The 9,156-nt window shown below is 38.6% G+C and overlaps 1 long non-coding RNA gene and 1 other non-coding gene across 3 annotated transcripts; one reads left to right on the forward strand and one right to left on the reverse strand.

Annotated features, from left to right (window-relative positions):
* Positions 1–5,132: 5,132 nt before the first annotated feature.
* LOC124246908 (uncharacterized) lies at positions 5,133–6,782 on the reverse strand. 2 transcript variants are annotated; one of them, XR_006890623.1, is made up of 4 exons: positions 6,704–6,782; positions 5,907–6,562; positions 5,596–5,722; positions 5,133–5,359 (listed from the first exon to the last, which is right to left on the reverse strand). It is a non-coding gene; the product is annotated as an uncharacterized LOC124246908 (long non-coding RNA). The 2 variants fall into 2 exon arrangements; XR_006890622.1 differs by lacking the exon at positions 5,596–5,722.
* A 185-nt stretch (positions 6,783–6,967) lies between these two features.
* On the forward strand, positions 6,968–7,039 carry TRNAE-CUC (transfer RNA glutamic acid (anticodon CUC)). Its single transcript has one exon. It is a non-coding gene; the product is annotated as a tRNA-Glu (tRNA).
* The last annotated feature ends 2,117 nt before the right edge of the window (positions 7,040–9,156 follow it).

Raw genomic sequence — 9,156 nt, forward strand, 5'->3', positions numbered from 1 at the left:
TATGGATCCAAGGGCCTCTGTTAAATATAAAGACTGACCATTCTATCTCTGTTGAAGGGTAGAGGCCATTTTAGGGCAATTTAGGTAGAACTGTCATCTCACTTTTTCTGAGACAAAGAACCCTATATGATGAGACTTCAGGGTAGATATGGAGAAGCAGAGATCTCTTTAGTTCTTAAAGGAAGAAAAGAGGGGTCACTTCACTTGCCCTCCTTGTGCTCCACAGGGTAGGAACTGGACCAGTGGGAGGCAACTGGATCCCTGAGCTCAGGCGCTAAGCGACTTCGGGGGAGGAGGGGTGTGGGTAGGAATTCCATGGTTTCAAAAAAATCACCAAACAATAGCAACGATCATTGCAAATGTGTTCAGTGTTTGTCTTACACATCTATCTAAAGATAATTTTGTAATAAAGAAGTATGGCCAGCACATCTTCTTAAGCACAACACCTGGGACCTGTCATGGAACTGGAGTTCCAGGAACATGGGCCAATGCACCTCTAACACTTCGCCAGTGGATAAGTAATGAGCTCACCATCACTGAAAGAATTGAAACTTCTTTGGAAGTTTTCTCTGTAGAGGTATAAAGGAGGAGATTTGTGCATTGGCTCATGAGTTTAGTCTATTAGCACCAAGAAAGTTCACTCTTTAATGGTTAAACCTACCCTCCTTTTTCTAGCACAGAGAGAAACACCTGCTTTCACACAGGTGACTTAGGCTGTTGACACACAGGAGTTTCATGGGAGGTAGATACTGATGACATCTGTGAAGGTCTGTGAGTAGCCATCCTGCACCTAAAGAGCAGAACAGAGTTCACTATTTAATGGTGTTGCAGGCAGTGGCTCATTTCCACAACTGGGATCATTGGTCCAGCACATCACAGATTCCACCTTGAGTTTTGAGAAGAACATAAATAGGTCTTTTTATGGATGGACCTGGGTTCAGTGTTTCTCTTGGCTTGTTACAAAGTCTAAAGAGGAGATAGAAATCTTCCTACAATTTGAAAGGAGGAGACTGCCAGAGCGTATTGAGAAAGAAATACTGACATATAGAAATGGATTGCTGTCTGCGTGCCTGTCAGTACACAGAACTTATGGCTGATATTTAGGTTAAGCACAATAAATTTGCCCTTTTCTTTTATTCACAGTTAATTTAAAAATAGCTGCTTCGGGAAAGTTTCTTCTCTCGTATTTCTGCTAAAAATGGTCTGTTCACTAGCTTGAGAATTCATTACATATTTTTTACATTTTCTGAAAAACATTCAAATAAACTGGTGCTAAGACTGTGGTGCTAAGATATAATTTAAAATTCTGAAATGAATCCCTAAACTCAAAGTGACAGTAAGTGGTGGTGGTGGTTTGGATTTACTGGGTGAAAGAAACTTACAGTGCAATAAGCTGAACAGGGAGTTTTTCGAAAGAAGGAAATATAGATTCACAAAAGATATACAGGGAGCCAGGTTTCCCCCACCCCCGCCATCCCAGTTGGTTGTCCCCCAGTGGTAACGTCTTGCATAACTAAAGTACAATAACAAAGCCAGAAAATTGGCATTGGTATACTCTTTAGAGCTTATTCAGATTTCGCCAGTTTTATATACACTCGTGTGTGTGTGTGTGCGCGCGCGTGCGTGTTTTCTATGAGATTTTATCATCTGTATAGAGTCTTTCACCACCACTACAATAACATACAGGACTGTTCTATCACAGCAAAGCTCCCAAAGCCTACCTCTTTACCGTCATATCCATCCTCCTCCCCACCACATCTCAAATTCCTGTCAATCACTAATCTGTTCCCATCTCTATAATTTCAAAAATGCTATATAAATGGAATCATACAGTATGTTACCTTTTGGATTGGCTTTTTTTTTCATGAGCCTAACTCCCTTGGCATCCATCCAAGTTGTTTTGTGTATCAACAGTTTGTTCCTTTTTTAAAAAAAAATTTTTTTTGAGGAAGATTAGCCCTGAGATAACATCTGCCACCAATCCTCCCCCCACTTTTTTTTTTTGCTGAGGAAGACTGGCCCTGAGCTAACATCCATGCCCATCTTCCTCTACTTTATGTGGGACGCCTGCCACAGCATGGTTTGACAAGTGGTGCGTAGGTCCGAACCCAGGATCTGAACCAGCAAACCCCGGGCTGCTGAAGTAGAAGATGTGAACTTAACTGCTGTGCCACTGGGCTGGCCCTAGTTTGTTCCCTTTTTTGATAAATATTTCATAGTATGGATGTATCATAGTTTAGCCATTCACCATCAAAGGATATTTCAGTTGTTTTCAGTTTGGGGCTATTATGAATAAAGCTGCTAGAAACATTCGTGTGCAGCTTTTGTGTGAAAAGTTTTCATTTCTCTGGGATAAATGCCCAGGAGTACAATTGATGAGTCATATGTTAAGTGCCTTTTCAGTTTTAAAAGAAACTGACAAACGAGTTTCCAGAGTGCCTGTACCATTTTACATTCCCACCAGCAAAGTATGTGCGATGAATGATGCATTTTGAACCTAGTAAATAAACTTACTAAGTTAAAGCACAGTCATACATTTCTTTTACCATCCACTACTCTACCACATTGTAATTGCTCGTTTACTTGAACCCCACCAGACTAAGCCTCAAGGTCAGGGATCCTGCTTTGTTCAGCTTGATGTCATTGATGCCTAACATATATTAGGTAGTGAATAAATATTTGTTCAGTGGATGAACAAATTAATGAACAGAAGAAGAAAAACTGGTAAGGTTGAAATCAAATTGAAAATAAATCATCAATAAGGTATAACTATAACTGAATTTGAATTGGATGCCATGATTTTTCTTGCAATATATAACAACAATTTTCAAATCAGAAACTGGTACTCTATAAGGTGAGTCCTTTGTGGGCAAATTAATAAAAACTAAATACTAAATTATGTTGGGCCAAGGTTATTCTTTGTAGTGCTTTGGTAACAGCAAATGATTGGAAACGATCTAAATGCCCAATGATACGAAGCTGCTTTAATAAAATGTCTTTACGGTGGAATGCTATGAATTATCAAAAATAATGAGAAAACTCTTTATATAAAGAATGGATATCCTTTCGAAGAAATAATTTAAAAAATTACAGAAAGGTATATAGAGTGTGCCACTCTTTGTGTAAAAATTAAAAAAAGGAAATTAAAAAAGATGTTAATTCTTCCTCAGTTAATCTATAAAGTACAGGGTGTCCCTAGACCATCTTGTGCCAGAAAGAAGTGCTCAAAACCTTATAGGGACATGTCAAAAGGATACAGGAGCCAGCTTGAAAGGACTCCTTCTGGCCAAATTTGGTACAATTTAAATATTAAATGAATAATGCAATAGATTAGATCAATAACTACGTAGATATAGCAATAGATAATACATGAAATAAAAACACAAAGCAAAAAGAATAGTCCAAACTGATATTTAAAAATTAAATAAAGAATAAAAAGAGGGAGGAGAGAAAGGAAAGTTCTTTCTATGAGAATGATAAAATATCACCATTTTGCAACCAACATAGCAATAATTGATTCAGGCAAGGATCATCAGTGGATGCTAAAACCATTGGGTGAAAGTTTGCTGAAGAACAGAAAACATATACATTCTCCAAGTATTACTTCCATGGGGTGATAATTGCTTTTTTCAACATTTGTTAATTCCAAGTGTAAAAGGTAACTGTACATGGAGAAATATGGCAGACACCTTAATCAAATGGTCACACTTAACTGTATTAATTTCCTATTGCTGTTGTGAAAAATTATCACAAACTTAGTGGTTGAAAAAACCACAAATATATTACCTTACAGTTCTTTAGCCCAGAAGTCTAACAGACATGTCACTATGCTAAAATCTAGGTGTTGGCAGGGCTGTTTTCCTTCTGGTCGCTCTACGAGAGAATCCATCTCCTTGCCTTTTGCAGCTTCTAGAGGCCACCTGCATTACTTGGCTCATAGTCCCCTTCCTCTATCTTCAAAGCCAGCGAAGGCTGGTTGAGTCTTCCTCAGATCACATCACTGGGATACTGACTCTGCTGCTTCCCTCCTTCACTGATAAGGACCCTTGTGATGATTTGGGGTCCACCCAGATAATTCAGGATAATCGCCTCTGTCTCAAAATCCTTGATTTAATCACATCTGCAAAGTTCCTATTGCCACGTGGAGTAACATATTCACATGTTCTGGAGATAAGGACAGGGACATCTCCAAAGGGGTCAGTATTCTGCTCACCACATTGACCCTTAGAGATAAACGCGATATATCAGTATTATGTGCCATCTGATGTAATGCACTGAGATGGACACATCACTTAAGGTAGCTTTCCTGCCAAAAGAAATATTTAACTAAGGGCGGCCCCGTGGCCGAGTGGTTAAGTTCACGTGCTCGCCTTGGGCAGCCCAGGGTTTCGCCAGTTAGGATCCTGGGCACAGACATGGCACCACTCATCAGGCCATGTTGAGGCAGCGTCGCACATGCCATAACTAGAAGGACCCACAACTAAAATATACAACTATGTACTGGGGGGAGGGGGGGTTGGGGAGAAAAAGCAAAAAAAAAAAAAAAAAGATTGGCAAGAGTTGTTAACTCAGGTGCCAATCTTTAAAGAAAAAATATACATATTTAACTAAATTGAGAGTCTTTCTGAAACAACTGTCCTCCACCATTCAAAAAAATCAATGTTGTAAAAAAAAAAGATTAAAAGATGGAGACTACAGAAACATGACCCCTAAATGCAATGTATAATCCTTGAGTGGATCCTGGATAAAAAGAAAAAGCATAAAAGGTGTTATTAGGAAACTGGAAAATTTAATTATTGACTGTATAATAAAAAATATTGTATTAAATTTAAATTTCCTAAGTGTGATAATTGTATCGCTTGTTCTTAGGAAATATGTGATAAAGTATTTAGAAGTAAAGTATCATTAAGTCTGCAACTAATCTCAAATGGTTCAGAAAAACTAACTCAAGAGAAAGGAAATATGGCAAAATATTAACAACTGGTGAATCTAGATCAGTACTGTAAAATAGAAATATAATGCAAGCCACAGATATAATTTTAAATATTCTAGTAAGTATATTAAAAAAGTAAAAATAAAGTGAAATGGATTTTAACATTTTAGCCCAATATATTCAATTATCACTTAAAATGTAATCAATGTAAAAATTATTACACATACTTTACATTCTTTTATTTTTCATACTAAGACTTAAAAATTCAGTAAGCATTTAACGCTTCTAGAGGATCTAAATTCGTACTAGCCACATTTCAATGCACAATAGCCGCATGTTGCTGGTGCTGCTAAATTGGACAGCATAGGTGTAGACGAAGGGTACGTATGTGTCTTCATTGTCCTATATTTCCAATATTCTGTAGGTCTGGGATGTTTCAAGAAAAAAAGTTGGGGGAAAAAGAGATTGACATTAGTTTGGTTCTGCACAGACTATTTCCAGGAGGATGCAGAAGAAACTTAACAATGGTTACTTGGGAAGAAGAAATGAGGAGGAATTAGGGTATAACAGAGGGACGGTGGTGTTCACTATACCTTTTTGTACAATATAGTGACTAAACCTATTAAAACTTAAAATTATTCTAAAAGTAATATCTGCTTTACCTTTTTATTCAAAACCGAATTCTCTAATGCTGAGCTCTGGTAATCCCCAAACGAGAAGTAAGAGCTCCCTCTACTGAACTCGATTTCCTAAAAATTCCTTGATACAGGAAAGAGGTGTGTGCCCCATCTAAAATATAAAAAGTTAAGAAATTTCTTCTGGTGACTTTTCCATCTTTATTTATTAGTCTTAATGAGCCCTTTCAATCTTTCTGTTTGCATACTGTTAAATAATTTTAGATAAATTTTATCAATATCTAAACTCCATCTCTGAGTTGTTGAAAACAATAAACAACACTCCAGCACAGACTCACCTGAATTCTGTGGTGATGGATGATGGCTGTAACTCACAGTGGCGCCGGATGTTGTAAGCAAGGTCATTACAAATTTATATGTATTTTACTTAACCCTCCCTCCATCTTGCAGCGGAGCGGAGTCTCTTGGGTCACATTTGTTCAGCTGTAATGGTTGGTACTTTCAAAGCTGAGTTACATCCTATGGCCTTCTGCTCCTATTTCATGGGGGTTTCTGAATTGAGGCTGAGCTGGAAGGTTTCTTGACTCCTTTGGTAATTGCATCATTTCCTGGCCGGGTCTCGTACACAATGCGGAGAGGTGAAGCAATTGCCCCGATAACACAGGATGACAAATATGAGAATAACGGAACGGTGGGTTCGAAGGGTTTACTGGCTCCGCGTGTAGATGCCCCAGTTCTTCACTAGGCACGTCACCCACAGCTCTCTCAGCCTTGTTAGCCTGACTCCCAAATGAGTAATCACGACGACATATGTATATTATAGATCTAGTCGCGTCCCCTAAGGCCCCGTGGCCCTTCATCACCCACATTTATAGAGCATGTGCTTTGTGCCAAGGACGTGTGCGTTGTCGCATCAGCTCTAGGACGTGAAATGCTCTCCGCCGGTGGCAATCCATCGTTCAGATTTAGTAAAATGTTTACTGGGACTTAACATCTGCGTAAGAGGGAAAGACAGAAAGACAGAAGGAGACAGAGGTTAGATTTAGAAAGAAAAGCTAGATGATTAAGAAAATAATAAAGCAAATTACAAGGTTCTGGGCAGTACTTTAACTTTTGTCTGGATATAGATATTTACATGTTACGTAATTAGCATGAAATTTCAGGGCGTCTTTTCCAGGAGGGCAGCGGGAAGAGGATTAGATGTGAAAGGCCCGGCTCTTAATACGCCGGCGGAGCTCTCCAGGCAGTGCTGAGAATTTGCCTCGGTTTAGGAGGCGGAGACTCAGAACCGGAACAAAGTAGGTGGAGCTTAGAAGCAACAAACTTGTTTCTTAGTGGTCACGGTTACGCGGAAGCTTTGAAAGAATCAAATAAATTCCGGGAAACTAAACTGTCAAGTTCCCTGGTGGTCTAGTGGTTAGGATTCGGCGCTCTCACCGCCGCGGCCCGGGTTCGATTCCCGGTCAGGGAAAGAGTTATTTTGTGCCAACTTGGCAAGGTCAAAGCAGTGAGTTTTAACTGCTTGAGTTTTGGTAATTGTTGCTGATTTTTTCCAATCATAAAAATACAATTAGTGTTTAAATATTATGTAATCTAAGATTTAAAATACACGTTACCTTTTTACAAATACTGTTTACAATCAAATAAACAACATAAAGATCCCTGATTCTAAAATACTCTATACACATTTGTCCCCAAAATGAAGCCTTTTCTAAAACTGCATTTTCCAGGTTTTGAAGATAATTTGGATGTGTATACAAGCATTAACTTTTAAGCCTTTGTTTAATCTTGAGCTTTGTTTGACTGCTAAAAGGAGGAAATAATTTTAGGTGGCATTATACCTACTCTGCATCATGCTTATATCCAAGTTCTACGTATTCAGATTACGTACTTTGTAGATTATTTGTGTATGTTGGAGCTGTTCTTAACCTGTTCTCCTTTATGAGTCTAAGATCTTTATTCAGTACGTTGCTGGTTAATTATCAAGCAGTTGGTTTATTATATTTTCTCCTATTAACCTGTTCTAGTTCATCATTTTATCTGTTATTTTACATTTTCTCTAAGAGATTCGTACAAATATTGCCAATTTCTTGCATCCGGTGTGTCAGTTCCCAGCAGGTGAATCATATAGCCCTCTCAAAAAATGGAGTTAAGTATCATCAGGAATTTTTACATTCAGTGCAAAATAGGATTCTGCGAGTTCCCCAAAAGAAAATATGGAAATATTGGAGTCAAAGAAGAAAAAGAATGCTATATAGGCATTAATTTTTTTCATTCTGAAATTTCAAAAACATTCTAACTTTTGCCACTCTTTGAGCTATTGGGTTTTTTTGGCCATTTTAGTTTAAATCTGAAATTTCACAATAGCGTAGAAACAGACTAAAAGCTTGATTACAACTAAAATGGCTTTGTTTTACTTTCCTTTTAGCTGTGCTGAGACTAGTTTGGAAGAGGAAAATGATGAGTATTTATTAATGGTCCAGGGGGTGGAGAAGAGAAGATGTGACTCTAGTGTTTTAAGGAGCCCTATATTGAGGACTTGACAGAAATATATATGTATTATTATTATTGTTATTGCCATTAACAAAAATAATAGGCACCATTCACTGATTATTTACCAAGTGATAGGTACTTTAAATAATTACAATATGTGGTGGGGCAAGGGTGAAGAAAGTGGATACAAGAATGAAAATTGAACTTGAAAACTGGTTCCCAAGCTAGCCTAAAGGCTAGTAGGATCTGGAAATCTTGAGAAGAGGGGAATGGGCATTTCATCTTAGAGGATCCGGGATGATCAAGACCTAGCATCTGCACCGAGGATGGCCATGTCAGGCTGGCTATAGCAGGGGACCTGTGCTAGGGAACAGCACAGGTCCGGATCAGATCAGTTGGTGCAGCCAGATTATGGGGGACCTTAAGAAAAGCTATGGAGTTATGAAGGGAATGCAAGAAGCCTTGGTATTTGATAGGATAGATAGAGCTAAGAATCAGGAGGAATCACTGATGACTCCGTTATACATGTTCTATGTGATTAGTAAAGTTGGAGTAGCCTAAAAAGTAATAGGGACGTTAAGATGGGGAAACAGACTGGGAAGAGAAGGTAAGCTCAGCCAGATCCCCACAGAGAGCACGGCCAGATGGTGGCTGGAAAAACAGGCTGGAACTTACAGTGGGAGGAATAGATTTTGGAGCCATTAGCTGAGCAGTTTGAGAAGATTTGAGTTCTCTCAAAAGGACAATCTATAAAAAGGACAGAAGACCATGGAATAAACCCAGGTGAGAATGCAATAGTGGAGAATAGGAAGAAGTAAGATAACTAAAAAGGAAATAGCAAAATAGCAGTAAGAGAGGTAATGACCAGATAAGAGAGATCAAGAAGGAAGTGGCAGAGAAGAGGACAGGATGTTGTAAAAAGGTCAAGGAGACAATGAAAGCGATTAAGCACAGGTGAGTGGTGAGACAATGGCTATTGGGTGCAGAATAGATTAGTAGAGGCCATATCACGGTGGGCAAGTCTGTCTATGAGGCCATTGCTACAAACATGATTCAAGGTGCTGATGGTCTGGACTACAGAGAGAAAGAGACAGC

Source organism: Equus quagga, chromosome 11, assembly GCF_021613505.1.
Source record: "Equus quagga isolate Etosha38 chromosome 11, UCLA_HA_Equagga_1.0, whole genome shotgun sequence".
In the NCBI taxonomy this organism is placed as follows: Eukaryota; Metazoa; Chordata; class Mammalia; order Perissodactyla; family Equidae; genus Equus; species Equus quagga.